Below are 19464 nucleotides of genomic sequence, written 5' to 3'. Positions count from 1 at the left end.
CACCACCTCCTTATTTGCCTGTGCCTTCCGTATAACTGACTCAAGGCACAGTACAGCATCCATCGTTCCCCTGCCTTTCCTGAACCCACTTTGATATGGTGACATTAGTCCTCTACTCTCCAGAAAGTAAGTCAGCCTTTCCGTTATCATCCTTTTTTATACGTTTACATATGTGAGATGTCAACGCTATCGGCCTATAGCTTGAAGGACTAGTAGGGTCTTTCCCAGGTTTCCGTATTGGCACCTCTACAGCCTGCTTCCAACTTCCAGGCAGTTTCCTTCCTGCCACACCTTATTGTAAAGGCCCAATACTTTCCCCATTGCAGTGTCACTGAGATGAGCCATCATGATGTAACACATCTCATCCTTCCCAGGAGATGTTACCCCAGCTTTAGCTAATGCTCTCTTCATCTCAGCCAACGTATCCCCCACCATCTCTCTCTGATCCAGGACCCCCAGATGTTCTACTCTGACCCTCTCTCTTCCACGCTGCCCCTCTTCTGTCAGATTATTTGAGCTGTGCACCTTGACATCTCTGCCTTCTCCATATCTCTCACTGCAACAATCTCCCCACTTTTCAGCACAGGGAGATCCCAATCTCTTCTGGGTCATCCCCCATACCTCTCCCACAGGAGTGGTCCTGCCTATGTTTCCACAGAACCGGCGCCAATACTCCCTCTTAGGTGTTCTAATGATCCTCCTTACTACTGCTTGTGCTTGTTTATACTGATTCAGGTGCTAGTAATTATGGGACCTTTTCTACATTCAGAAAGCGCTGGGGGACTGCGTTAGTCTTTCTCCCCCCTGTACAGATAGGAATCACCTGCCTTGCAGCCCCTACTATTGCTCCTCTTAGTTCATCATTGACTGTTTCTATATCTGAATTAAGATCTACCTGAGACAGCTCCTGTTGACTCAACTCCTGAAACTGACCCCACTCTGCTTTCCCAAATATTCATCTCCTCATTCCATTTCCTACCGATTCTTCCTCCCTCAATCCTACAGTACACATAATAGGATAGTGATCACTACCCACTGTAGATTCCTCCAAAACCTCCAAACTACATCATTTACATTTTAGTCATTTAGCAGACGCTCTTATCCAGAGCGACTTACAGTTAGTGAGTGCATACATTTTCATACTGGCCCCCCGTGGGAAACGAACCCGCAACACTGGCGTTGCAAGCGCCATGCTCTACCAACCGAGCTACAGAGGACATCTGCCTGCCATTGAACTTGAGATCAAATTAAGATCCAGAGCAGATTAATTTCCAGTTACTGGGTCAATCCTGATTCCCCGGCCATCATTAAGACTCACAAGCCCTTTCTCATTCAGTAGTTCCTCCAAATCTTGTCCGTTTACATCACTCCGTAACCCTCCCCAGAGCCTACTACATTAATATCCCAACACCACATTACCCATCTCCTATCTTGACCTTCTACATTCCCAAGGGCCAGCAACTCCAGTCTCTTACACAGGTTTTAAAAGTTCACTATTACCATATTCCCCCCTCCCAACCACACCTCTACCACTACATACTCCTGTTCCACTCCCTCTCACACACTCCTACAGTACCAGTCAAAAGTTTGGACACACCTAGTCATTCAGGGGTTTTTCTTTATTTTTACTATTTTCTACATTGTAGAATAATAGTGAAGACATCAAAACTATTAAATAACACATATGGAATCATGTAGTAACCAAAAAAGTGTTAAACAAATCAAAAAATATATTTTGTATTTGAGATTCTTCAAATAGCCACCCTTTGCCTTGATGACAGCTTTACACACTCTTGGCATTCTCTCAACCAGCTTCACCTGGAATGCTTTTCCAACAGTCTTGAAGGAGTTCCCACATATGCTGAGCACTTGTTGGCTGCTTTTCCTTCACTCTGCCGTCCAACTCATCCCAAACCATCTCAATTGGGTTGAGGTCGGGGGATTGTGGAGGCCAGGTCATCTGATGCAGCACTCCATCACACTCCTTCTTGGTAAAATAGCCCTTACACAGCCTGGAGGTCCTGTTAAAAAACAAATGATAGTCCCACTAAGCCCAAAGCAGATTGGATGGCGAATCGCTGAAGAATGCTGTGGTAGCCATGCTGGTTAAGTGTGCCTTGAATTCTAAATATATCACCGACAGTGTCACCAGCAAAGCACCCCCACACCATAACACCTCCTCCTCCATGCTTTACGGTGGGAACTACACATGCAGAGATAATCCGTTCACCCACATCGCATCTCACATAGACACGGCGGTTTGAACCAAAAATCTCCAATTTGGACTCCAGACCAAAGGACAAATTTCCACCGGTCTAATGTCCATTGCTCGTGTTCCTTGGCCCAAGCAGGTCTCTTCTTCTTATTGGTGTCCTTTAGTAGTGGTTTCTTTGCAGCAATTAGATCATGAAGGCCTGATTTACACAGTGCCCTCTGAACAGCTGATGTTGAGATGTGTCTGTTACTTGAACTCTGTGAAGCATTTATTTGGGCTGCAATTTCTGAGGCTGGTAACTCTAATGAACTTATCCTCTGCAGCAGAGGTAACTCTGGGACTTCCATTCCTGTGGCGGTCCTCATGACAACCAGTTTCATCATAGCGCTTGATCGTTTTTGCGACTGCACTTTTCCGTATTGACTGACCTTCATGTCTTAAAGTAATGATGGACTGTCGTTTCTCTTTGCTTATTTGAGCTTGACATAATATGGACTTGGTCTTTTACCAAATAGGGCTATCTTCTGTATACCTACAGTGAAGGAAAAAAGAATTTGATCCCCTGCTGATTTTGTAAGTTTACCCACTGATAAAGAAATGATCAGTCTATCATTTTAATGGTAGGTTTATTTGAACAGTGAGAGACAGAATAACAACAAAAAAATCCAGAAAAACGCCTGTCAAAAATGTTATAAATTGATTTGCATTTTAATGAGGGAAATAAGTATTTGACCCCCTCTCAATCAGAAAGATTTCTGGCTCTCAGGTGTCTTTTATACAGGTAACGAGCTGAGATTAGGAGCACACTCTTAAAGGGAGTGCTCCTAATCTCAGCTTGTTACCTGTATAAAATACACTTGTCCACAGAAGCAATCAATCAATCAGATTCCAAACTCTCCACCATGGCCAAGACCAAAGAGCTCTCCAAGGATGTCAGGGACAAGATTGTAGACCTACACAAGGCTGGAATGGGCTACAAGACCATCGCCAAGCAGCTTGGTGAGAAGGTGACAACAGATGGTGCGATTATTCGCAAATGGAAGAAACACAAAATAACTGTCAATCTCCCTCGGCCTGGGGCTCCATGCAAGATCTCACCTCGTGGAGTTGCAATGATCATGAGAACGGTGAGGAATCAGCCCAGAACTACATGGGAGGATCTTGTCAATGATCTCAAGGCAGCTGGGACCATAGTCACCAAGAAAACAATTGGTAACACACTACACCGTGAAGGACTGAAATCCTGCAGCGCCCGCAAGGTCCCCCCACTCAAGAAAGCACATATACAGGGCCGTCTGAAGTTTGCTGAATGATTCAGAGGAGAACTGGGTGAAAGTGTTGTGGTCAGATGAGACCAAAATCGAACTCTTTGGCATCAACTCAACTCGCCGTGTTTGGAGGAGTAGGAATGCTGCCTATGACCCCAAGAAAACCATCCCCACCGTCAAACATGGAGGTGGAAACGTTATGCTTTGGGGGTGTTTTTCTGCTAAGGGGACAGGACAACTTCACCGCATCGAAGGGACGATGGACGGAGCCATGTACCATCAAATCTTGGGTGAGATCCTCCTTCCCTCAGCCAGAGCATTGAAAAAGGGTAGTGGATGGGTATTCCAGCATGACAAAGACCCAAAACACACGACCAAGGCAACAAAGGAGTGGCTCAAGAAGAAGCACATTAAGGTCCTGGAGTGGCCTAGCCAGTCTCCAGACCTTAATCCCATAGAAAATCTGTGGAGGGAGCTGAAGGTTCAAGTTGCCAAACGTCAGCCTCAAAACCTTAATGACTTGGAGAAGATCTGCAAAGAGGAGTGGGACAAAATCCCTCCTGAGATGTGTGCAAACCTGGTGGCCAACTACAAGAAACGTCTGACCTCTGTGATTGCCAACAAAGGCTTTGCCACCAAGTACTAAGTCATGTTTTGCAGAGGGGTCAAATACTTATTTCCTTCAATAAAATGCAAATCAATTTATAACATTTTTGACATGCGTTTTTCTGGATGTTTTTGTTGTTATTCTGTCTCTCACTGTTCAAATAAACCTACCTACTAAATTAGACAGATCATTTCAAAGTTTTTTATTTATTTTTTATTTGGGGGGGGGGGGGGAATGGATCAGCTTAATATTGCAGATAGATTGTATCTTCTATCAATGTAATTGTCTGCATCACTTCCAATCCCCCATGTTTTTTTTGTTTTTTTTTATATATATACACTCATTTACATTTACATTTACGTCATTTAGCAGACGCTCTTATCCAGAGCGACTTACAGTTAGTGAATACATTTTTTTTTTTATACTGGCCCCCCGTGGGAATCGAACCCACAACCCTGGCATTGCAAACGCCATGCTCTATCAACTAAGCTACATCCCTGCCGGCCATTCCCTCCCCTACCCTGGACGACGCTGGGCCAATTGTGCGCCGCCCATGAGTCTCCCGGTCGCGGCCGGCTGCGACAGAGCCTGGATACTCCCCTTTATTACTTTTCAACCCCACCATCCTTTCCCTACTTGGAGTAAATTAGTGAACAACAATGCCCAGGCCTCTACTTCCGGTCTATGCTTACTATCTACACCTTATGGACAGAGTTAATTTTACAATAATTCTATTATATATTTTTATTTATTTTTATTTTTTATTTTGCTTCTGAACTTCTTCTCCTCTCAACCTCTCCGATCATTTTCATGATGTCCATCCGGTTTGCTTCTATATGCCATATCTTTCTAACTGTGCTCTTTCCCAAAAGCTCCCAACATACAACCTATATACTTATTATGGACACAGTATGCTTACATTATTAGCTATCTTTGTTATTATTTGTTGTTATTTGTTATTAGTCCCATCCTTCAACTCTATTCAATACCTCCCATCTATCTCTTAACACCATCCATATAGGATTTCTATTTGCCATATATATTTCAACCGTACTGTGATGTTTTACAAAAGTTCTGAACCTTTCTATTCTCATTGCTTCTACAGATTGTGAATTAAAAATAAACATTTTTGCTAAAAGTATTATTATATTATTGATTGATTGACTATGACTTTTCAGATCACCCAGTAATGCTATCTGCAAGGTTAGTTCCAGGTAAATATTGCAATCCTTTAGCCATTCCTGGACCTGTGTCCAAAAACAAGCTACAAATGGACAGAACCAAAACAAATGATCTAATGATTCTGTCTCTTCACAGCAAAATCTGCAGAGCTGGGAAGATTGTATCCCCCATATAAATAACATTATATGGGGGATACAAGATTATATGGGGGTAGCAAGAATTTTATATAATAATTTAAATTGAAAGATTCTAATTTTTGAATCCGGTGTCGTTTTGCGTGTCAGTTCATAAACACTATGCCATGGGATCGGCACGTCAAAGATCTCTTCCCAACTATTTTGCAATCTATATGGGACGGCTGTCAATCCTTTGGTCCTTAAGTGAAACTGATATACTTTTTTATTTATCACAGTTTTCCTTAACCAATTTTGTTCTTTAATGCAAGGCCGACAGACAAGTTCCTTACTTTCTCCCCCTTCCACTTTCCTCTTCCACTTTTGCGGTAAGGCTGCAATTATTTGGTTGTAATTTTGGGTAGAGCAGACATTTCCATATGTTTTTTGTCAGCTGCATGTGCGACATAACTCCACCAGTCCTACCGATGATATCATTTACGAAGATTATACCTTTTTTAAACATTCTGTCAAACAAGAAAGTTTTTTTGTCAATTAGTATATTTGAAATTAACCACAATATTTGTTGCATTATTTGTTCTGTCGTTTCTGGAGGATTAAATTGAAATTGCAACCAACTTTCTATGGCTTGTTTTAGAAATAGTGACATTTGGGAGATTATTTCCTTTTCAAATAACTGAAAGTGAGAGGTTGTAATCTGAATAAAGGGAAAAAGGCCTTTCTTGAACATTGGGTGAGACAATCTTACTAATTTGCTTGAGAACCAGTTCGGATTTAAGTATAACTTTTGTATGACTGAAGCTTTTAGTGATAGGTCTAATGCTTTAATATTTAATAATTTCTGTCCTCCGAATTGATATTCATTATATAAATATGCTCTTTTAATTTTGTCTGGCTTGCCGTTCCAAATAAAATTGAATATTTTTTTCTCATATAATTTAAAAAACTGTTCGCTAGGCGTAGGCAAGACCATAAGCAAATAGGTAAACTGGGATAATACTAAAGAGTTAATCAGGGTGATTTTTCCACAAATTGACAGGTATTTTCCTTTCCATGGTAGTAAGATCTTATCTATTTTTGCTAACTTTCTATTAAAATTTATTGAAGTGAGATCATTTATTTCCTTTGGGATATGTATTCCGAGTATATCCACATCACCATCAGACCATTTTATTGGTAAACTACATGGTAATGTAAAAAATGTATTTTTTAGTGATCCAATACGTAATATAGTAAATTTGTCATAATTTGGTTGTAATCCAGAGAGGTTAGAAAATGTATCTAGATCCTCTATGAGGCTGTGGAGGGATTCTAGTTGTGGATTTAAAAGAAAACATGAATCATCAGCGTACAATGACACCTTTGTTTTTAAGCCCTGTATTTTTTAATCCTCTGATTTTATTATTGGATCTGATTTTAATAGCTAACATCTCGATGGCATCAATAAATACATATGCCGATAATGGACAACCTTGTTTCACTCCTCTTGACAGTTTAAAACTTTCTGAGAAATAGCCATTGTTTACTATTTTACACCTAGGGTTACTATACATGATTTTGACCCATTTTATAAGAGATTCTCCAAAATTGAAATGCTCCAGGCATTTATATATAAACCCTAGTCGAACTTTATCAAATGCCTTTTCGAAGTCTGCTATGAATAGCAGGCCTGGTTTCCCATATTTTCCATAGTGTTCTATTGTTTCCAATACTTGCCATATATTATCTCCAATGTATCTTCCATGTAAAAAAAACCTGTCTGATTAGAATGAATAATATCTGACAATACCTTTTTAATTCTATGCGCTATACATTTTGCTAGGATTTTTGCATCACAACACTGAAGTGTAAGGGGCCTCCAATTTTGTAAATGGACTGGATCTTTATATTTTCCACTTGTATCCTGTTTCAGTAGTAATGAGATCAGACCTTCTTCTTGAGTGTCAGATAATCTACCATTTACATAGGAGTGGTTAAAACATGCTAATAACAGTCCTCTTAGTATATCAAAAAAGGTTTGGTATACCTCGACTGGTATGCCATCCAACCCTGGAGTTTTCCCAGACTTAAAGTCTTTAATTGCATCCAGAAGTTCCTCCTCTGTAATTTCACCTTCACATGAGTCTTTCTGTGTGGCTGTTAATTTGACATTATCAATAGAAAAAAAATCTCTACAATTAGCTTCAGTTAGAGGAGATGGAGGCGACTGAAGAGAAAACACATGCTTAAAGTACTTTGTTTCTTCCTTCAAAATATCATTTGTTGAATTATGGGTGACTCCGTCAATTGTAACCAGTTTCATGAAGTTATTTTTGGTAGCATTCCTATGTTGAAGATTAAAAAAGAATTTTGTGAATTTTTCCCCATATTCCATCCAGTTTGCTTTATTTTTATAATATATTACACTTGATCTTTCTTGAATAAGTTTCTCCATTTCTTTTTGTTTTTCCTCTAATTTATTCTGAGCCTCTATGTTACAGTTTTTATTGCCATCTATCTGTTCTGTTAGACTTTCTATTTCCTTTCTTAGTATAAACTCTTTTGACCTAAATTGCTTTTGTTTTCGAGATGAGTACTGAAATGCATGGCCTCTAAAGGCACATTTAAAGGTGTCCCATACAATAAGGGGATTCGCTGTACCTATGTTATGTTGGGAAAAAGTCAGTTATTAATTCCTTTGTTCTAATTATAAATAAATTATCATCCAATAGGCTTTGATTAAATTTCCAATATCCTCGCCCACGTGGAAATTCAGTAAGAGTAATGTATATGCCTATTATATGATGGTCCGACCGCATTCTGTCCCCTATCAACACTTTTTTTTACTTTTGGTGCCAACGAGAATGAGATAAGAAAGAAGTCAAGACGACTAGCTTGATTCAGTCTCCGCCATGTATATCTCACTAGATCAGTATATTTAAGCCTCCATATATCTACTAGTTCTAATGTATCCATGACATTCACAATTTCCTTAAGAGCATGTGGGTGATTGTTTGTGGTGTGATTTCCTTTACGGTCCATGAGCTATTTAAAACAGTATTATAATCCCCCACCATAATAATATTGTCTTGAGTTGCTTGCAGGCTTGATAATTTATTATATATATTGTCAAAGAATTGTGGATCATCATTATTTGGTCCGTAAAGGTTAATGAGCCATATCTGTTTATGGTCCAATAACATATTTAAAATAATCCATCTACCTTGTGTATCTATTTGTACAATTTGCACATTCGGATCGAAATTACTATTAATTAATATCATCACCCCTTTTGAATTTCTTTGCCCATGGGAGAAGTACAGTGGGCAAAAAAAGTATTTAGTCAGCCACCAATTGTGCAAGTTCTCCCACTTAAAAAGATGAGAGAGGCCTGTAATTTTCATCATAGGTACACGTCAACTATGACAGACAAAATGAGAATTTTTTTTCCAGAATATCACATTGTAGGATTTTTAATGAATTTATTTGCAAATTATGGTGGAAAATAAGTATTTGGTCAATAACAAAAGTTTCTCAATACTTTGTTATATACCCTTTGTTGGCAATGACACAGGTCAAACGTTTTCTGTAAGTCTTCACAAGGTTTTCACACACTGTTGCTGGTATTTTGGCCCATTCCTCCATGCAGATCTCCTCTAGAGCAGTGATGTTTTGGGGCTGTCGCTGGGCAACACGGACTTTCAACTCCCTCCAAATATTTTCTATGGGGTTGAGATCTGGAGACTGGCTAGGCCACTCCAGGACCTTGAAATGCTTCTTACAAAGCCACTCCTTCGTTGCCCGGGCGGTGTGTTTGGGATCATTGTCATGCTGAAAGACCCAGCCACGTTTCATCTTCAATGCCCTTGCTGATGGAAGGAGGTTTTCACTCAAAATCTCATGATATATGGCCCCATTCATTTTTTCCTTTACACGGATCAGTCGTCCTGGTCCCTTTGCAGAAAAACAGCCCCAAAGCATAATGTTTCCACCCCCATGCTTCACAGTAGGTATGGTGTTCTTTGGATGCAACTCAGCATTCTTTGTCCTCCAAACACGACGAGTTGAGTTTTTACCAAAAAGTTCTATTTTGGTTTCATCTGACCATATGACATTCTCCCAATCCTCTTCTGGATCATCCAAATGCACTCTAGCAAACTTCAGACGGGCCTGGACATGTACTGGCTTAAGCAGGGGGACACGTCTGGCACTGCAGGATTTGAGTCCCTGGCGGCGTAGTGTGTTACTGATGGTAGGCTTTGTTACTTTGGTCCCAGCTCTCTGCAGGTCATTCACTAGGTCCCCCCCGTGTGGTTCTGGGATTTTTGCTCACCGTTCTTGTGATCATTTTGACCCCACGGGGTGAGATCTTGCATGGAGCCCCAGATCGAGGGAGATTATCAGTGGTCTTGTATGTCTTCCATTTCCTAATAATTGCTCCCACAGTTGATTTCTTCAAACCAAGCTGCTTACCTATTGCAGATTCAGTCTTCCCAGCCTGGTGCAGGTCTACAATTTTGTTTCTGGTGTCCTTTGACAGCTCTTTGGTCTTGGCCATAGTGGAGTTTGGTGTGTGACTGTTTGAGGTTGTGGACAGGTGTCTTTTATACTGATAACAAGTTCAAACAGGTGCCATTAATACAGGTAACGAGTGGAGGACAGAGGAGCCTCTTAAAGAAGAAGTTACAGGTCTGTGAGAGCCAGAAATCTTGCTTGTTTGTAGGTGACCAAATACTTATTTTCCACCATAATTTGCAAATAAATTGATTAAAAATCTTACAATGTGATTTTCTGGAAAAAAAAATCTCAATTTGTCTGTCATAGTTGACGTGTACCTATGATGAAAATTACAGGCCTCTCATTTTTTTAAGTGGGAGAACTTGCACAATTGGTGGCTGACTAAATACTTTTTTTCCCCACTGTATATTCCCCCCCCCATTGTTTACGCTACTTCATCTCGAATTGTTGAATGAGTTTCCTGTATACAATAGATATTATATTCTTTCTCTTTGAGCCATGTAAATATTGTTCTTCTTTTGTTATTATCAGCTAAGCCATTACAATTGTAACTGGCTATACTTATTTCACCATACATCATTATATATGTTTGTAAATTTACCAATAAAAAATAGCGTAATGATTGAGTGTCCATATAGCTGTACCGTGATATTTGCACTGCTACGGAGCAACCTTCAATTGTTCTCCACTAATTCCCCCGCTAAAGCCCCTCCCCATCCCAAGTTGAGCCGTCATCCCAGTGATCAGCTCTTTTTTTTTAATCATGCATATCATATTTTCCATCATTATCAATTAATATGTGTAATAATGTCGGCAGTTCACGCGTAGGATTCTAACATATAACCCGGATTGCCATTGTATTACATTTAATTCATTGACAAGCAATTATTATTCTAGCAAATAATTCCCGTGGTCCATTCCATACCCTCCCCCCCAACATCCCCACGCCCCCACATCAGATGCCAGACAAGCACACACGCACATACTCACATACTCCAACACACTCAACCCCCCTCCTCCACAATCCACCATAAAATCAGATACTCAACGGCTGTTATATCCCAGAGCCCAACCTGATCATCAGACTGATCATTTCTTTGTCAGTGGGCAAACGTACAAAATCAGCAGGGGATCAAATACTTTTTTCCCCTCACTGTACCTTGTCACAACACAACTGATTGGCTCAAATGCATTAAGGCGGAAATTAATTCAACAAATTAACTTTTAACAAGGCACACATGTTAATTGAAATGCATTCCAGGTGACTACCTCATGAAGCTGGTTGAGAGAATGCCAAGAGTGTAGAGTGAAGAATCTAAAATCTAAAATATATTTTGATTTGTTTAACACTTTTTTGGTTACTGCATGATTCCATATGTGTTATTTCATAGTTTTGATGTCTTCACTATTATTCTACAATGTATAAAATAGTAAAAATAAAGAAAAACCCTTGAATGAGTAGGTGTGTCCAAACACCCCCCTCCTCCCCCTGCCACCCAATCTCTACGGACTGCAACATAACCTTGTAATACAAAATCTAGTCTCCTGGAGACATATCACATCAGGTTTGGCTGGTAACTCCTCAAAAAACTGTTTGAACTCTTGCCCATTAGCCATCAAACCTCTGGCATTCCATTGAAGGATTAACACCACAATGCAAATTAACCAATACATGATTCCTGGCTGGACTGATTCTCAATGTTATTGAGGTCATCCTGTACATTTTCCCATGTCAGTCCTGTGATCCCAAGATACCTCACTGCCTGCTCCACTATGACCTTTATCTTCTTAGTCCTCCATTGTAATTTTTCTGTGTAATTGATTGCTGCTGTCACAAATGTAACAACCTTCCTCATGACACCTACCAGTCTTGTGTTCTCCCCCATTCTGCTCCCTCCATCACGCCCAACCTGCATCTCAATCTGCCCTGGAATACCTTCTCTTCTAGGTGCCCCGATTGTTTCTGCGTGAACTACGAGATGCTTCTGCATACGAGATGTTATGCTCACTCCTCACCTCCTGCACTACTACCTGTCTTTTCATCATTGAACAACCCCCATACTCTACACTATGGGCGCCCCCACAGTTACAGCACTTTAACTGGACCCCTTCTCCACATTCCCCATATGCATGTTCTCCCCCACACATCTCCTTTTGCCTTTATACACCGCCACATGCCCAAACCTTTGACAGTTATAGCAACGCAATGGTTTCGGAACATATGCTCGCACATAGTAACTCATATACCCAATCCTAACTTTTCCTGGCAATACCAGATCCTCAAAGTTTAGTAGCACTGACAAGCTATCCACCTTCTTCCCATCTCGTGTTATCTGGAGGCGCTTTGCCTCAATAAGAGAGCCTCCCTTCAAGTGGTCCTTTATTTCTTGCATGTTAACAATTTCCTCTACTCCTGTAATAACTCCCTTCACCCACTTCCGTCTAGTTTGATCTGGCATGCTACTATCAACCACACGTTTACATACCTGCTTGAGTTTGAGCACCTTCTCATACTGTTTAACATTGAAACACACCACCACCAAACTTCCATCACAAAGAACTTTAGCAGACACAACCTCTCCTACTTTACTCTCCAAATCCATAGCCAACGTGATCGGACTCACCACCGTGACATCACCTTGATCCTTAAATTTCACCAACACCTTGAACTCCACTTCTCTCAGTACAACACTGCGACCCGAACCTCCCTCCCTACTCTCCTCTGAACAGACCTGCAAAGGCTCCTCAGGCTTCCTCTTCTTCTTAACCTTTACTCTTACTATACTTCCACCTTTTTCCACTCCACCACTACACTCCATCCCGTCCTCCTCAACTCCTAACCCCCCTACCTTTCCATCCATCTCTGCTCCAGTCACAGCCCAGTGTTGCTCAACCACCTCCACCAGATTTCCTCTCCGTTTCGTTTATCTTTGTTCAAATCTATTGACTTAGCTATATTGAATAATCGTTGTTTATCTATCCTAGTTTACCCAACGCAGACAGCTTCTCAGCCGTCGTTCCTCCAGATGCCTCCGTTCGCTCCTCCCACCAAACCTCCTCCGTTTTCTTCTTCGATTAAGTTTAATGGCGGTTGGCATCCGATAAATGTTGCATTACCGCCACCTACTAGACTGGAGTATAACTCCCTCATACTTTGCTTAAAAAAATTAAAAATACAACAAATACCCTACCATCTAATACTACCCTCACCAAAAAACACGCGCCCTTTTCTTGAGAGCAAAACAATTCACATTTCTTGCCACCATTTGTTTAACACGGAGCGCCTGCTCCCTCTGACCAACAGAAACACAAACAATTATCACTAGACCACTTTTGGTTACCCTCATCGATTTCACGGCACCCAACTCTGTTTTCACCCATCGTGATACCACAAATGGATCAACCAAAAGGCAAAGGTCCACTTTTCCCATAAACTTCACTCCTACTGTCACAGACTCATCTTTATCCTGACCCTCGGTGCAAACCTCGGGCTCCGAGAACTTCACCACACCTACCACCTCCGATACTTTGCCCTCATTCACTTCCATTTCTCCTCCTGTCTTCAACTCACTGTTTACACTTTCTACCATTATTCTTTAACAAACAATCTCCCTTTTTTCCGCCATTTTTTAACTGACTCAAGCTCCTCCCTCTCTCTCTTAGTCCTCCTCTGCCTCTCTTTTTCCCTCCATTCCTCCTCTGTATTCCAAGTATAACTCTCCTTATGACAGTACTGCACTTCTCCTGACATACATCTAGTTCTTGCCTTGTCTAGGGACAACATTTCTCCTCCGACTCCCCCTACTCTTCCAATTTCCCCCACGTCCAATACGATAAATTGTACTGATTTCTTCGTTATGTAGACCTTCAAACACTGAAGTCAGACCAAAATCGTTGTAATGCGTGAATGTGTGCCTTTTTATCAGCACATATCGCTACATAGCTTGCTACACAGACTTTCAAATCGATACAATAAACATCCTCAGTCTCCTCCTCCGTTTTCTGGGTCCTTAGAAAAAATAAAATAATGGGCTATCTTCCGGAAGTTGTTGGTGGTAGCAACACGCAGCCAGCCATGTCGACTAATGTAGGACTTTCAACAGGCTGAGTTTGGTCTTCCAACATGGTTGCTAGATTATTTGTGACGCAGCTGCAAGCCCTCTATACGTAATTCCCAAACATTCTAAGAATTTATGAAAACGTGAAAATGACCATATCTAAGTGGTCGCTTGTTAGAGAAATCTTTAAAAAGTGTCATTCTTCCTGGGGGTGTATATGAACAGATTTTAATAAGATTTCATGTTGCTAAAATGCAGTTCCACTTTAAATGCAACAATATTTTCGAAAGAGATGGCTAACAACAGCAAGCGCGGCGACCTGTTCGACTTCAAGAAGACAGAAGCACAGATAGAACAATGAGGATTAGTTATAAAAAATCTTTGGCAGAAGTTTCCATACGTTTTTGTAAAAACAGTCCCACCAATTAAGTCAAAATGTGATTGGTTGATTCCACTGTCACGCCAAAATGTTGCCCAAATTCAATTGAATGACAGGTGCCTTTTATCTAGCTTCTCATGGCCTAGCCAATGGCTGACTTAGCTAGCTAGATTTATATCCCCAGAGACCAGCAAAGAAAAATCCTGATTGGATATTGTTTTCTCTTCAGCGTTAACCCTTTTCTTTCCAACAAAAATCAGATCATTGAAAATAATATTATTATTTATTATTATTATTATTATTATTTTATAAATCATTAGCCCTTCTCTGAAGACATAGAAGGCCCATTGTTCTCCACTGTGTTTGGGTTAGTAATAATTTATAGAGTGGCTATATTTTCACTATTCTGAATGTCTAAATAATCCATATGTTGTTCTGAAATATGAACACATAAATACTGGACATTTTGAACTCTTATTATGGTGGTGATTTGACAAAATTACAAGGTGGTCTTGAATTGGATATGCATTTTTCTGGTCTCGGTCTTGACTCGGGTCTCGGACCCCTTCCGGTCTTGGTCTTGACTCGGACTCAATTTGCTCCGGTCTTGGTCTTGAATCGGTCTCACTTTAGGGGGTCTCGAACACAACCCTGACTAAAACATGTTCTTGTATTTGTTTGTAAGTGTATATTTTTCATAAACCTTGTTTGATTAATATGTATCAAGTCTGATAATACTTTTGCCATTCTGTTGCTTATGAGTTCTGTTATTATTTTGTCACAATGTATTACATTTATGGATCTGTACTCTGTAGGGGACTCCCCAGATTTTCCTGGTTTTAATATAAGTGAAATAACTGTTTTATACATGGAACTCGGAAGCACTGAATTGAATGACCTGTTTTGTCATTTGAGTAAATAGGGCCGCTACTTTGACCCAGAATATAAAATAAAATTATATGGGAAAGCCACCCCTCCCTGGTGCTTTTCTCCATGGTAATGTTTTAACAGTATCTAATATTTCTTTTTGGGTGATTTCCATTTTTAATGATTATTTTGTTATCTGCTGATAGTTGCTTTAGGGTTATTGAGTCTAAGAAGGCTGCAGGATCAGTCCAACTGTTATTTAATTCTGATTCATATAAGCTTTTAAAATGGTTATTAATAGCATCGTTGTTTATCCTTATCTTATTAAATTATAACTGGTTTGGCATGTATTTGTTTTGTGAAGGCTGCGAGGTGTTTACCAGGTTTATTTGCTATTAAATAGTATGCTTTATTTGAGTTTAACTTATAGTTGTTGGCTCTCTTCAAAAGTAAAAGATCATGTTCCTGCTTAAGTTCAGATTTTTTTTTTGTTCTTTACCTTGTAAAGATTTTTATGGGCTTTTTCTAAGATAGTGATTTCTTCGTCTTTTTCCTTAATTTTTAACTTTTGCAGAGTATGAGATTATCATTCCCCTAATGTATGCCTTAAAAGCATCCCAAATTATGTTGGGGGTCAGCTTTTCTCTGTCCTCTATGTCTACATTTGTAATGGTAAAGGTCTTGAAGATGCGCTCTGTTCTGAAGTGTATTTTCTGTTGGTGTAATTAAGCATAATACAGGAGAATGATCTGATATCAATATATCATGGATTTTAGAAGTGCATTTTTTTAGAAAAAAAATAGCTTTTCTTACTTTGAGTAAAAAATAGTAGTCTTTTGAAGTTGGGGATGATAATCTCCAGGTGTCCTGTAAAATATTTGTAGAGATTAACATTTTCAGTCTCTTTGGAGTTTCCTTGAATTTCCCTTTTTTATTGCTATATCTGTCTAATTTTCTGAATGCTTAGTTCATAATAGTTTATGTCTGGGTTTGATCTAATATAGCTTGAATTCTATCTAAAAACACCAGTTTTGCCCCTGGGTATGATATGCAATGAAATCAATGTGTATTTTCCCCCATGTAAGGTACAATTCAAAATGTGAATAAAATCCTTAATTGATCCCTTTGCTGGGATATAAGGAAAAAGGGTGCATTGTTATTTATCAGTATACCTACACCTCTGCTGTTACTACAGTAGGTGGCAGCATAGGCCTCTCCAACCCAGCTCCTCTTTAAATATTAAATTCTTCATTTTTTGAAGTGTAGCTCTTGCAAAAAAACACATCTGCTGAAAATCTCTTTAAATGTTCAAGAACTTTATGCTTGTTTTTTCCATCATAAAGCCTGTGCACATTCCATGTAATAAGTTGGATTTTGTTGGCCTACAAAGTTAACCTTGTCTGTTCCATCTGTCATTGAAGAACCAGGTAAAACATGTAATATGATGGCAGTGGACATCCCATGGATATGGAGTCGTAGCATGAATACATAGTTATTGTATACATTACACATATAAAATGTGTGACCATGTAGGAACATGTAGGCTGTGCAATCATTTAACAGAGAACATACAAAAAATATAAAGTATGTATTTGTATTTTGAGGTGCTCTGCCTTTTTGGGGCTTTTAAGCTTCTAATTTACTCCTCCCCTAATGTACCAAAAATCTATGGATTATGTAATTGTACATACATTGAAGAAAGACTGGCACTTAAATATTTTGGTCAGTTTGTAATACCTTAAAGTATAGTAGCTGGTGGGGCTCTACTTGGGGGAGAGTGGATCCACAGACCGAAGTGAGGTGAGTGGATGCACCACACATACTTCAGGAAAATGTCTGATGCCGTCTCATTGTAGTATAGATAAATCCTTCCTTCCCACTTTCCCAAGCCAAGCTTGTCCCTCTCCACCTTCCCCTCCCAGTTTCCCTCCCCCTTTACCCCCCCCAAGTTTGTCCCACCCTCCCATCCTTGTCCACCCAAGCCAAGCTTTTCACAACCTCCCATCCTTGCCCACCCAAGTCAAGTTTGTCCCAAACTTCCATCTTTTCCCACCCCCATTCTTCTCAGACACATCTACACCATCCATACATCGATTTACTAATCCATTCTCCTTCGTTCACAAATATCTCCCACCCTCCTACACGTATTCATATTGTGAGAGATTTATTATTTTTATAATTGATGGGATAACTAACTTAGAAAGAATGCATTCTTGACTGGGCTAATGTAGGTTGTGTCACCTGGCAGGCTGTGATTGATGTGAAGAGCTGTTTTAGGGGGTAAAATGAGATAAGGATTTGTGTCTCCAAATACTAGAATATACTGGTTCTTTGTGATCTGTGAACCTTCCTTGGACGTAGGAATGGTGTCTAAGGGAGCTGGCTCTTCTCACTATGACAGGTTGTTATGATAAACGTATGCCTGGTAACAGAAGAGGCGGGGAACAGCCGGTGCGCCAACGGATAGGCTGAGTAAGTCTAAACCACACTCAAGTCTCTACTCTGATTGGCCAGCAGAGAGGTGGGAAACTCTCTCTGTCAGAGTATTTGAGCAAGAACCTAGAACAATGGATTAGTTCTCTGAAGTGCCCTGCGAGGTATTTCAAAGAGCCCGTATATACGAAACATCATATTTACCATTGAAGGTTTTTGCATTAATTAAAATAACTAGTATATCTTAGAAGTCGTGTTGACCACTTTTGTTCCTAATACCAGATTTGAATTGACGCAACTTTGACAATATTCACCCTCCTTCACACTCCCATTCATATGCACAGACACACATACACCCACCTACACTCACACCTATATGCCCACACCAGTGGCGGCTCCTGAAAAAATTCTCAGGGGGGGCAATTTTTCTGATGATTTAGGTGACCTACACACATTTTAAAAAAGATATGTCCAGCAACAACATGAAGACAGGGGCAGCATATAAGTCAATACCAGAAGCATTTATTGACTGATCTCAAAAGTGTTGGCTTACCAGGGTTGGTGGAGCCCTCAGTTTCATCTTTGCCTCGCAAAGCTAACTCAAACACTCCGCAAAACTTCACACACTGGATTAGCCGGCTGAGGATGTGGCGGTTCTTGCTAATGTCGTAGTAAATATATTTGTTATAGTGAATATGGAATATGATATGTTGAGTAAAATGTTGTGCTAAGATCTATTTAGGTCAGGAGCTGGTTATAAGTTCTGTTCCTATCCAATAACAATGGACAAAAGGGTCCTATCTTGTCAGCCTTGTCAGCAGGTGGCCAAGGACAACACCCACGCCATAGGCCTCTCAGTTCTTCCAACTCACGAGTTCTTGCTCTGAGGACACACACACACACACACACAAACACACACACACACACATCATCACTGTTAAACACACACACACACACACACACACACATCATCACTGTTAAACACACACACACACACACACACACACACAAAAATCCCCTCTCTTAGGCTGAACATTTGAAGACAGAGAACCCGACTCAGAGCCAATGCAACAGTGACAGTAGCCTGGAGGGGACCTCGCCCAACTCATCAGGACCAATCAGAAGATCAGAACTACTAGATTCAACCTACTTCATTTATTGCATAAAATGTCTGCACACAATGTTTCGGGGCTCTCTTCAGATAATAATAATAATAATAATAATAATAATAATAATATGCCATTTAGCAGACGCTTTTATCCAAAGCGACTTACAGTCATGCGTGCATACATTTTTGTGTATGGGTGGTCCCGGGGATCGAACCCACTACCTTGGCGTTACAAGCGCCATGCTCTACCAGCTGAGCTACAGAAAGTGGATACTCATGGATGCGCATCGCAATTGTAAAATGTCAACACAATTGGAGACACCACGTCATTTTTGGAGACATGTTATTGACAGTAAACTATTGTAGATGCGACTGCTAACTAAATAAAACATTTTAGCTGGCTAGCTAATCATCTTAGCTAAATGTGGGGCAAACAATTCAGTTATTTACCGTTAATTTGAGGGATTGGGGTGAAAGAAATCGAGTTACATAGTGATACTTTACGATATACTGTATTGACAATATCGCAATATTTTAGCGCTAGTTGGCTGTACCTGCACCAAAACACCATTATTGTTCCTTCATAGCTTGTTCTCAATCTTTTCACATTGGGAGCCAATTTGTTTTCAGCACTTTTATTTCCATGACTGATCAAAACTCGTTCTCATGGCTTTCTGATCCCTCTGCAACAGACATATGGTGCGCAATAAAATCAC

Source organism: Coregonus lavaretus (assembly GCF_964263955.1).
Source record: "Coregonus lavaretus genome assembly, chromosome: 13".
Lineage (NCBI taxonomy): Eukaryota > Metazoa > Chordata > Actinopteri > Salmoniformes > Salmonidae > Coregonus > Coregonus lavaretus.
This window is presented reverse-complemented; position numbering follows the sequence as displayed.